General features: G+C 44.6%; 1 protein-coding gene and 1 long non-coding RNA gene across 2 annotated transcripts in view; both read left to right on the top strand.

The window, feature by feature from the left end:
* Positions 1-12227, top strand: part of SMURF1 (SMAD specific E3 ubiquitin protein ligase 1) — a 107105-nt gene that overhangs the window by 24554 nt on the left and 70324 nt on the right. The window lies entirely within an intron of this gene.
* Positions 953-5959, top strand: LOC121156598. Its single transcript, XR_005883898.1, has 2 exons — positions 953-1129; positions 5515-5959. It is a non-coding gene; the product is annotated as an uncharacterized LOC121156598 (long non-coding RNA).

Below are 12227 nucleotides of genomic sequence, written 5' to 3'. Positions count from 1 at the left end.
ATTGTTTACTAAAGATCAGAATAAACATTGCCTTATTGATCACATACATATTTTTGGGCTGCTCCTCTGTAATTCCAACTCCACTGGACAGATACATTTGGTGCTTCCTTGCATTTGACGGCCCTGGTTTTGGCCAGCCCTGGCTGGGACTGCTTGGCCTTGATACCATCCTCTGGCTGGACAAGCGCATTGCTTTACCTTCACTTTAGTTCCATGAAACCGTTGCTCACTTGGAGATCTGCTTAATTGTCCTTTGAACTCACGAAGTTTGAAGTCTAGATTCAGGAGAGGATCTGTGAGTATAGGTGACTGTGGAGTCCTGGAGACAGATGGAGCAGCATCCATGTGCAATACGAGTGGTTGTCCCAACGACACACAAGAAGCCATGCAAGATTCTGGAAAGCTCTGCCGCGTGGTAGAGTTGATGTCAGTGCAGCTGTCAGTCCTTCGGCAGCACGGAGGCAAGGACACTAAAGTTTGAGAAACGCTCAAGCCCAGTTGTTCCAGTTCTTTTCGTCAGTACTAGCAGCAGCATGCAGCCTCGGTGCCCTGGCTCCTGCAGGGAGCACAGCAGTTACTCCTGGCGTTTGGGAAGTCTGGCCTTGGGCATGGAGCCTCCTCCGCCTTTGGCAGAGCTTCCAGATGCCCATGGCTTCCTCTCGCAGCAGTGTGCCAGGAGGTTCAGTGAAAATCTAAACTGCCAAGCCGCCTATCAAACTGAGACCTCTTGAGAAAGAACAAATAAGTACTCTAAGTGGTCAGCGATCCAAAGCATTTCCTGGGCTGGGTGTTTATCAAGGCTGAGCTCTGCTGCCACACACTCAGCCAGAGAAGAATCTGGGAAGGTTTCCCAGCGCGTGGGGGTGGGGAGAAGAGGAGGGTGTAAATCTTAAAGACCCAGAGAAAATATCACCCTTTTCTGTTTTATCTTTCACACAGTATCTGCTGAGATCTGCCTACTGACTTGTGAAATAGAAGCTGCTTTGAGGGAAAAGTAGGATAAATCTGCTAAAAGTGAATTTGAAAATTGCATGTAATACTTTAATTTTCTTGTGGGAACGGCATATCGGGCAAGATCGGCTTTGAAATGGATCGGCCTTACTCTCCAAGATTTAAAATGTGCATTAAGGTAGTACTGTCTTCCTGTTAACGTCATTATGTTCAGGTTGCATTGGTGGTTCTTAGCATCTGGAGTTGAAGGTCCAAAGGGGCATAGTGGGGAAGGAGAGGCCTGGGGAAGACGTGCTGGGGGCGTGAATCGGTCTCTTCTGACTCCGTGCTAGCAGGCTCTGCCGTAGGTTCAGGACCTCGATGCCTGATGCTGTCCCGACAGACTTACTAGCACGTGGAACAGCGCATCGCTGTCTTCATAGGGGTCAGGTCGAGAAAGGCTTCTTTATTTCTCAGTTTCTTTGCCTAAAAGTTTGTGTAGGTCTTTTGTACCTCCTTCTCGAGAATGAAGCCTCTGTCGATGCCAGAAGAGATTTTCCTTGGTCTGAATGGTGTCAGCTTCGCCTCCCCCGTGATGACACATCAGTGCGGATTGTACAGTTATTCCCATTCCCGCTGCACTGCTGAGCATGCGGGTTCCCGAGGTGCAGAGGCTGGCGGGGATGGTGTGAGACTGGAGGCTAAATTTAGACTCCCTGTAGAGGTTTCCTAGAACACTTCCTTAAACTCACAGACTGCAAAGCCTCAATGGAACTTCCAGTTTGGTTATTTATTCTGTTTTTTTGTTTCACCTCTGGAAATGAAGCCTGGCTGTCCGAAGGGCCGCCCTCACTCCCCGCTTCTTTGTGGGGTGGGGAGGAGTCTGCCATGGCGGACAGATCACTCACAGAACTAGCCCTAATGAGAAGGAGGGAAGATTTGGTTCCCCGGGCAGAAACGGAAAGCAGGGTCTGAGGGTGGAGGGAAGAAAGTCATTGTGAGGGCCGTGAGCGGTGATAGCAAATGACAGGACGTTTGGTCTGAGACCTGCGATGCTCCTGGACATCTCCAAAGTCAAGAAGACGTCTTTTTCTTTTTAGACATCTTCCCTCTCTTGGTTCACTTGGCATCTGGCAACAACAGGTAGATTTGGGCCAGCCCAAAGCCAGGAATCGGGAGCTGCAGCCAGGTCTGCCGCGTGGCTGGCAGGGCCCGGCCTTTGCAGGTGTGTTACCGGCAGAGGAGCAGCTGGGACAGATGCAAGCAGAGTGCTGGATTGTACTCTGCGGTGTTCTGTGCATCTTCTCCTTGCGTGCTAGGAAATAGAGAACTCCCTTGCCTGCTAGTCCTTAAGATCCCAGACTGGAATGCCCTAAAGTGGAAGGAGAGGGGATGGAGGCGTCTGGGTGGGTTTTCTGGCTCACTTGTCCACGATTGCTTGCTGGGTGAGTTAGAGTGGGTGTACCTGTTCGTTGTGTAAGCATCACGCTGTTTACATAATCTTGTCTTTGGGAAATACATAATTCTTTTTTAAGGATTTATTTATTTTTAAAGTTTTTATTGGAAAGGCAGACATACAGAAAAAAGGAGAGCCAGAGAGCCAGAGCTTCCGTCTGCTGATTTACTCCCCAAGTGACTGCAACGGCCAGAGCTGAGCCAATACAAAGGCAGGAGCCAGGAGCCAGCAGCCTCTTCTGGGTCTTCCACATGGGTGCAGGGTCCCAAGGCTTTGGGCCATCCTCAACTGCCTTTCCAGGCCACAAGCAGGGAGCTGGATGGGAAGTGGGGTTGCTGCGATTAGAACCACCACCCATATGGGATCCTGGTGCGTGCAAGGCGAGGACTTTTAACTGCTAAGGCTACAGAGCTGGGCCTGAAATACATAATTCTTTTTTTTTTTAAGATTTATTTATTTTTATTGCAAAGGCAGATGTACAGAGAGAAGAGAAGAGACAGAGAGGAAGATCTTCCGTCCAGTGATTCACTCCCCAAGTGACCGCAACAGCTGGTGCTGCGCCAATCCGAAGCCGGGAGTCGGGAGTTCCTCCAGGTCTCCCACATGGGTGCAGGGTCCCAAGGACTTGAGCCGTCCCCGATTGCTTTCCCAGGCTACAAGCAGAGAGCTGGATGGGAAGTAGAGCTGCCGGGATTAGAACCAGCGCGCGTATGGGATCCCAGTACGTTCAAGGCGAGGACTTCAACCACTATGCTATCATGCTGGGCCTGAAATACATAATTCTTTAAAATCACCCCAAATCTGTCATTGCTATATAAACACACAGAAGGTCCCTCCTGATGTATTTGCCCCCAGCATGGGTAAATAGTCTTCCCATGAGCGTTTTTCCATTTTAAAACTCCTATTTTTATTTAAACAATTACTCTTTCAAAAAGGTTAATTGGCTTTGTGGGGGAAGGGTGATGTGTACACAGTGTAACATTTAAACTGTCCAAGATGGCTTGTTTGGAAGGGAAATCTCTTCACACCCGGCCTTCGAATCTTCTTCCCCAGAGGCAGACTACTGGCAGTCATTTATTGTATACTTTTTGCAAAGATATGTTAGATAGAAATACATATTTTTTCCTGTACTCCCATCCCTGTTGAGAAATAGCACATTCCATACAGTTCTGTGCTTGCTTTTCCCACTCAGCATGTCTTGGCCAAATCTTCCCTTATCCGCAGAGAATGGGGCTGTCCCATGGCTGGTGCTGTGGGGTAGCAGGTAAAGCCATTGCCGAGGACACTGGCGTCCCATATGGATGACGGTCCACTTGCAGTCCTGCTTCCTGTGAATTCACCTGGAAAAGCAACAGAGGATGGCTCAAGTCCATGTGCCCTTGTACTCACATAGGAGACTCGGAAGAGCCTCCTGGCTCCTGGCTGGCCTGTGTGGTCATCTGGGGAGTGAGCCAGTGGACAGAGTATTTCCCTCTATCTCTGAAACTCTGCCTTTCAAACAAATCTTTTTTTTTTTTTTTTTAAAGGACTGCTACTTGTTTTTGTAAATTGTAAAATTCACACCACATAAAATTCACATTTATAACTCAATGGCTTTTAATGCATTTCCACTAAAAGGATTATTTATTAATTTTAAAGGGCAAAGTTGGATCTTCCATCCACTGGTTTACTTCCCAGATGGCTACAGTGGTTGTGGTTGAGGCCGACCAAGGCCAGGGGCCTGGAACTCCATCTGGGTGTCCCATGTGGGTGCAGGGACCCAAACACTTGGGCCATCCTCCACTGCAGGTGCATTAGCAAGAGCTTCATGGCAAGTGGAGCAGACGGGTCTGGGAAGCAGCATTTTTTTGTTGTTGTCATTTTTATTGGAAAAGCAAGTCAGATTCATGGAGAGAAGGAGATGCAGAGAGAGAGAGAGATCTTCCATCTGCTGGTTCACGCCCCCAGTGGCGGCAGCGGCCAGAGCTGCGCCGATCCAAAGCCAGGAGCCAGGAGCTCCTTGTGGGTCTCCACCATGTTGAATAGCTGAAGAGTTAGCCCTGGGACAGCATTGCTATGGGAGTGTGGAAAGCAGCAAGAGGCTTAACCCTTTGTATCATGGCACTGGGTCCCATTCCCAGTGCTACACAAACATTGCCCCTATCTAACTCTAGGAAATCTTTTCTTGACCCTAAGAAGAAACTCAGTCCTTGCTAGCGGTCATTCCCTGAGCCCTGGCCCTGGCCCTGGCATGGATCTGCTTTCTGTTTTGGACATTTCCTGCTCATGTAATAGGTGGCCTCTTGTGTCTAGTGTCTAACTTGACAGAATGTTTCTGGGTTTCATCCAGCTTGCGATACGGACTTCAATGCCAACACTTCGCTCTTTGTGGGTAGAGACGGTTTCATTGCATGGGTCTGCCAGGTTTTGTTTATACTGTCATCCATTGATTGACATTGGATTGTTTCTGGTTTTTAGCTGCTATGGATAACGGTGCTGTAAACACTCCCAGGCAGGTGTCTGTGTGCGCATATGTTTTCAGAATGCTTAGGTATATATAGCTGGGACATATGGCACTGTCTTTATATTTTGCGGAAGTGCCCAGCAGTGACTTGGTTTGACCACCCCACCCACCAGCAGTGGGGAAGGGCTTCAGGTCCTCCACACACTAGCCTAGCCAAGCGCACGCTTGTTACCTCCCATTATTGGTAAGACTTTGTCTGATTTTGGTTGTTTTTTGAGTTGTAATAGATGTGACGTTGTATCTTACACTGGTTTTGATTTGTATTTTTCTGATGATGAAGGTATTTTCATGGACTCATTGAGCCTTTTAATGTCTCCCACATTAGAAAAATGTCCATTAGTTGGATTTTTTGTGTTTTTGTTGTGTTTTGGGTTCTTTATATCCTTGGTACTGCACCCTTGTCAGTATATCGTATTTTCCAAATGTTTCCTTGCCTTCTTCGGGTTGACTTTTACCACACTACTGTCCTCTGACGCACAGTTGTTTTTAATTTGAGGGAAATCCTTAAGTTAAAAATTTGGTCAGGTGTTTCTTATGGTGTTCCATTGAGGAAATTGTTACCTAATCTAAAGTAATGACTCATTTACTCTTAACGTTTTCTTGTGGATGTTATTAATTTTTTTAGGTCTTAAATTTTAATCTTGGATCCATTGGAATTAATTTGCATGCCCATATGTGAGACAAAGGGGGCACAGCTTTGTGCGTGTGAGTATCTAGCTGCCAGCACCATTTTTAAAAAACACTTACTTGTTGAAAAAACTTTTCTCGTCAAGTGGTCCTGGCACCAGTTTGTAATTGTCGGCCATCAATACATAGCATTGTTTCTAGACTCGCAACTGTGTTATGACAGTCTGTTTCTCTTTATGCCATTACATCATTCTTTGTAGAAGCAAAATGAATGAATGTTCCCATTTTGTCGTATTTCAGGAATGTTTTGGCTGCTTGTTTTGAGGTCTCTTAATCCCATATGAATTTTAGGATGTCCATTTCTCTAAGAAAGAAAGTTTGGATTTTGGTAAAATTTGCTTTGATTGAACTTATCAGTTTGGAGACCTGTTGCCACCTGATAGTAAGCTTTACAATCCATGAACATGAGATGTTCTTGTTTTGTTACATCTTTCTTTCTTTAAAGAATGGCATTTTTAGCATCCAAGTCTGGTTCTTCTTTAGTTAACTTCATTGCTGATTTTTTTTTTTCCTGTGATAATATAGAAAGTGTATCTTAGCTTCTTTGTGGGGTCTGGTGGTAGGGTTGATGTTGTGGTCTGCCAGCCGCCGAGCTCGTTCTTTGGCTCGAACGTTCTTATAGGACTTTCTGTGCATAGAACTATGCCATGTTTGACTAGGGTAGTTTTGCTTCTTCCTTCCCAATGCACATGCCTTTGACTTGGCAAGGACAGACAGGTTACTTTTGTTGCTGTTATGAATGGGAAAACCCTCAGTCTTTTGCCAGTAAAAATGATATTAGCTGTGGGTTTTTCATTAGTGTTCTGTAGCTGAGGTGTTCTATTCCTAGGTGGTCAAATGTTTTGTCTTGCACCAATTCAGATGATATTATAATGTTTCCCTCCTTATCCTATTACTTTGACATATTACATGGATGGATTTTTGTGTATTAATTTCTTTCATTAATTCCTAGGACAAATCCCCTAGTCACAGCCCATAATCCTTTCAACATGCTGCCGCATTCAATTTGTTAGTATTTCATCGAGGACTGTTAGCATTTGTATTTATAAGGGATGTTGCTCTGTGATATCATTGCATTATTGACATCACAGAATCAGTTAAGAATCCGTTCTTCCTCTTCTATTTTTGGAAGAATTTATGAAGGATTTTTGTTTTCAAAAAAAAAAAAAAACTCGATAAAGCTTTCCAGGGAAGCGGTCTGGTGTTGAAGTTTTTTGTTTGTAGAAGTTTCTGATCGTTGAATCGGTCTCTTGTTGATCTGCTCAGGTTGGCAGCTTCATGAGTCAGCTCTGATGGCGTACGTTTCTAAAGCCTTCCTGTCTCTCACCTAGGTCGCCTACTATGTTTGGCTACAACTAGGCCTAGTATTTGCTCATATTCATTTTTCATTTTATGTGATCAGTAATGATGCCACCATTTTCTCTGTGTATTTTAGTGATTTGAATCCTCTCTCTCTCTCTCTCTGTCTGTCTCTTTCTTGTTCTCTCTCTTTTTTTCCCTTTGTGGTCAGGTTAGTAAAGGTCGTTGATGCAAATCCAAAATCCAGATAAGATTTGTTGATATCTTTCCAGAACCAACTTGTGGATTTGTTGGTCTTCTTAATCTCTTACTTAATTTTTATTGTTTCCTTCTTTTTGCTTGCTTTGAGCTTAATTTGTTCTTTTTCTAATTCTTTTAGGTAGAGAATTGGGTTAATGATTTGAGATCTCTGTCCTTTTAGTAATGCAGGCATTTGTAGCTGTGATTTTTCCTCTCTGCACTGCTTTTGCTACATCTAATATGTTTTTTATGTGTTTTTTTTTAAGATTTGTTTCATTTTTATTACAAAGTCAGATATGTAGAGAGGAGGAGAGACAGAGAGGAAGATCTTCCGTCCAATGATTCATTCCCTAAGTGAGCGCAATGGCCGATGCCATGCCGATCCGAAGCCAGGAGCCAGGAACTTCCTCCAGGTCTCCCACGTGGATGCACGGTGCCAAAGCATTGGGCCATCCTTGACTGCTTTCCCAGGCCACAAGCAGGGAGCTGGATGGGAAGTGGGGCTGCCGGGATTAGAACTGGTGCCCGCATGGGATCCTGGCGCGTTCAAGGCGAGGACTTTAGCCTCTAGGCCACGCCGCTGGACCCTAAAATAATTTTTTAATGATTTCATTTTGGATTACAGTTTACATCTTAGTTTGTAACAATGTATTCAACAACATTAGCCTAGTTTCAACAGTGTGTACAAACTTGGCTTCTTTGTGTGTCCAGTCCTTTATCTTGTAATTGTTACAAATTACACCTTTATATATGGTGAGCTTGTCACATGGGTTTATGATAATTTTAGACAGTTGTCTATTATATATTTTAAAAAGAAGAATTACAAGCAACACACTTTTAAAACAAGTAAGCTCAGTCCCGGTGCTATAGCCTAGTTGCTGAAGTCCTCGCTGTGCACACACCAAGATCCCGTAAGGGCGCCATTTCTAATGCCAGTGACTCCGCTTTCCATCCAGCTCCCTGCCTGTGGCCTGGGAAAGCAGTCGAGGACGGCCCAAAGCCTTAGGACCCTGCACCCACGTGGGAGACCTAGAGGAGGCTCCTGACTCCTGGCTTTGAATCAGTATAGCTGCGGCCATTGTGGCTGCTTGGGGAGTGAATCAGCAGATGGAAGAAGATCTTCCTCTCTGTCTCTCTGTATATCTGACTTTCTAATAAAATCTTAAAACGAAAAAGGTATCTTTTATTTCTTTCTGTGGATGAAGTTATTGTCTAGCATCCTTTGTTTTGGCTCAGTAGACTTCCTTTCACAATCTTTGTAGGTCTGCCATCTACAAACCCCATCCCCTCCTTTTTTTCTTTTTTTTTTTTTTGGTCTTATAATATCTTAATTTCTCTTTTAGTTTTTTTAAGATTTATTCTATTTTATTGCAAAGTCAGATATACAGGGAAAAGGAAAGACAGAGAGGAAGATCTGCCATCCAATGATTCACTCCCTAAGCAGACGCAATAGCCAGAGGCTGAGCTGATCTGAAGCTAGGAGCCAGGAGCTTCTTCCAGGTCTCCCACGCGGGTGCAGGGTCCCAAGGCTTTGGGCCGTCCTCGACTGCTTTCCCAGGCCACAGGCAGGGAGCTGGATGGGAAGCGGGGCTGTTGGGATTAGAACTAGTGCCCATATGGGATTATGGTGCATTCCAGGTGAGGATTTTGGCCACTAGTCTGCCACGCCTGGCCCTCTCCTTTAGTTTTAAAGAATAGTTGTGCCACTACTGATAGTTTTTGTTATATTTTGTTTTTTGACTGGTAATTTGAATATATCATCGCACTGCCTCTGGCTTCTAGAACTTCTGATAAGATGTCAGATGGGAATCCTTTTCTTAAAGATATATTGATTTTTATCTTAGAGGCAGAGTTACACAGCGAGATATATTGACCGAGAACAGTCTTCCATGTGCTGGTTCACTGCCCACATGGCCTCATGATCTGGGACTGGGCCAGGTTTCTTCCACTGCAAGGGCCCAGGAGCTGTGCCAGCCTGCTTTGTTTCCTAAGACACACCAACAGGGAGCTGGATCCCAAGTGCAGCAGCCAGGACACAACTGGTACCCGTGTGCGATGGCTGTTGCCATGGGTGGCTGCTTAGCTGCCCAACCACAGTGCTGACCCCAGGTGTGAATTGTATTGTGGACCCCCTTTGTATGGTTCAGTGCTTTTTTTTGAAAAGGTTTCTGTCATGAGTTAATTATGTGTTCCTGTATAAATCTCTTCGGAGTTAATTCCACTTGGAGTACGTTGACATTCTAAGATGCGTAAAATTCATGTTTGTTTTTTTTTTTTAATGTTAGGGACATTTTCAGTTTTTTTCGGTTATTTCTTTAAATATTCTTTGTTCTTTATGTCTTCCTTCTCATTCTGGAATTTCCACTCTACCTGTATTTGTACCTGGATGGTATTCCCCAGGGACCTTGGGCTTTTTTTTTTTTTTTTAACCACCGTTTTTTCTTTCTGTTAGTCAAGCTAGATATATCACGTGACTTTCCCCTTAGGTTTGTTGATGCTTGTCTGCTCAACTCCCTCTCCAGTGAATTTTCTTCATTTGTTTATTGTGCTTTTCAACCAAAGAACTTGCAGTGGATTGCTTTCTATAATTTCCGTTTATGGAGATTCTGCATTTGGTGAGACACTGCCTCCCACCCTCTTGCTCAGTGGTCCCCTAATGAATCATCCACGATTTATGTAAGTGTCTTAACCACCGAGACTTCTCGTCTTTGTAGACGGGCTGTTGTGTTGGGGCATGCCTTCAGCACTCAGCAAGGCACTTTACAACCCTTGCTGCCTGCAGGAACCTGTGGGCCAGGCGGAGGTGAGAGTGCAGGGCCTTCCCAGGACTAAGAGCCTGCCCGTGGTGGCCTGCTTGCTCCTGGAATACACAGAAGCTCATCAGCTACCACATCCCCTGAAATGTCTCAGTCATCATATCGTTTGTCCCAAGGATTGTCCCTTGCTCTTAGCCGATAACAACTAGTATCATTTGCTTGTAAATGTTTTCTGCAAACTCTTTCCCTCTGGGTGTCCATCTCAGTCCTGGGAGTTGTAACTTAGGCAGAAGAAAGGCAGGCTGCCTGAGCCAGCTCCTTAGGGAGCTACCAGACAGTTCCTTCCCGAGATCCGTCAGGCCCGCTACTGCCAGGTGCCTCTGCTGGTAATGCGAGCTGTTTTGTTCAGAATGACGAGTTGAGTAGGACGGGCAGATGAAGTACCTCTGAACAGTGGTTGCTAACATTTAGTTCTTTATATTATTGATTGTTTCCTTGCTTGCAGTAAGCTTTTGATTATTTTCCAGAATCCTGAAAAAAAAAGTTCTGACAGTTTTTCTTTTTTAGTTTTTAGTAGATGGACCAGCTTTGGGGGGTTCTTTTCTCTGACACTTTCCATCTCACTATTTTGTTTTGTTTCTGTGGGTTTTTTTGTTTATTTATTTGACTTTTTATTTGAAAGGCAGAGTTACAGAGGAGAGAGAGAGGTCTTCTATCTGCTGGTTCACTCCCCAGATGGCTGCATTGGCTGGGGCTTGGTCTCTAACCTCCTTTGGGTCCTGCATGTGGGTTCAGGGGCACAAGCAATTGGGCCATCTTCTGTGACCTTCCCAGGCACATTAGAATTGAACTGAATGAGAATGGAGCAGCCAAGACTTGAACTGTTGTCTGCATGGGATGCTGGCATCACAGCTGGTTGCCTTACTCGCTGTACCACGACACAGGTCCCAAAGGGCTTTTCTCTTACAATTGTAGATAAACATGTCTTCATGAATTGATTATTTTGTTTTCCTATAAATTGCCCTTTTATATCATTTGTTCCCTTAATTAGTTTATTTTGCTGTTACCTCTTGACTAGGTACTGCATGTATCCCAAGTGACCCAGGAAGAGTCCTGGATGAGTGCTGCACCTGCCTTGGCCTCATTCATCCATCCCCTGCCCCGTCCCCCGTCCCCTGCTCACTGCTGAAGCTTTTTTGTTAGTGTTTTGTTTGTGTTTTCAATAGTTTTCAAAGTGTAAATATGAGCAAATACTCATATATTTTCCCTCTTGTAGCACTAAAGCACTATCTGGTGTATACTATTTTGCATCTTGGTTTTGGCATTCACTATTTCCTTGCAGAATTCTCCTCTCATTATTGTAACTACGTAAGGTTCTTTGGATGTTCCAGGATTTGCTCAAACCAGTCCTGTATTGCTGGGCCTCTTGGGATGTTTCCAGGCTTTTGTTCTTTTGTGTATCTGCCTTTCCTATGCATGAACTACTTTGTGTGTGAGCTGTACACCCAGATATAAGATATGTATAAAATTAAGGTAGATATGACTGGATTTCTGTATGTAGATCTTTTGCATTTTCTTTTTAAATGTTCGGGGGCCATTTATGTTTATTTTCTGTGAGCTATCTGTTGATCCTTAGTTCCCTGTCTTTTCCACAAGAAAAACCCCATTGATACATTACTGAAGTTTTGTTTACTTGAAAGGTCTCGGGCATACATGCTTATACAGAGATTTTCTACTGCCTTGTTTAGTCCCACGTGGCCATAACAGCAGGTGCTGGGCCAGGCTGAAACCAGGAGCCAGGAATTCGATCCCTGCCTCCTGTGAGGGTGGCATGAATGCAAGTACGTGAGCCATCATTGCCACTTCCCAGGGTGCACATTAGCAGGAAGCTGGACTGGGTGTGAAGGCGGGATTCACTGTGGGCACCCCAAGCAGCGTCTTGGCCACTCTACCACGACACCTGCTCTTCCTATTGGTCCTTAAAGAAGTTCATGGAGTTCTCTAGGCTAATTTGAGAAATACTGATGTTTCTGATGCTGAATCTTTTAGCTTTCATTCAAGAGCTTATGTTCTCTCATGCATCCAGTGTTTCACATGTAAAGTTTTCTTTAGTCCTTTCATTGGTTTATAGGAATTATCCCCTTTCCTCTGCCCCCACCCATTTAAATGCAGTCTTCATTACATCTTTGAACTTTGAGATTGTATTTATGTAGGGTCTTCAAAAAGTTCAAGGGAAATGGAAAAGCCTTATAAATTAGAAAGTAAAATGCGTTTGCTTGTCTTTATGCTTCTAGCGCTTTTCCCTGCTGAGTCCTTAGTGTGTCCCAAGCGCTCCTCGGTGGCGTTGGGGAAGTGC

Source organism: Ochotona curzoniae, unplaced genomic scaffold (assembly GCF_017591425.1).
Source record: "Ochotona curzoniae isolate NIBS_2020 unplaced genomic scaffold, NIBS_Ocur_1.0 contig_3437, whole genome shotgun sequence".
Lineage (NCBI taxonomy): Eukaryota > Metazoa > Chordata > Mammalia > Lagomorpha > Ochotonidae > Ochotona > Ochotona curzoniae.
Note: the sequence above shows the minus strand (reverse complement) of the source record. Positions and strands in the feature narration are given on the sequence as shown.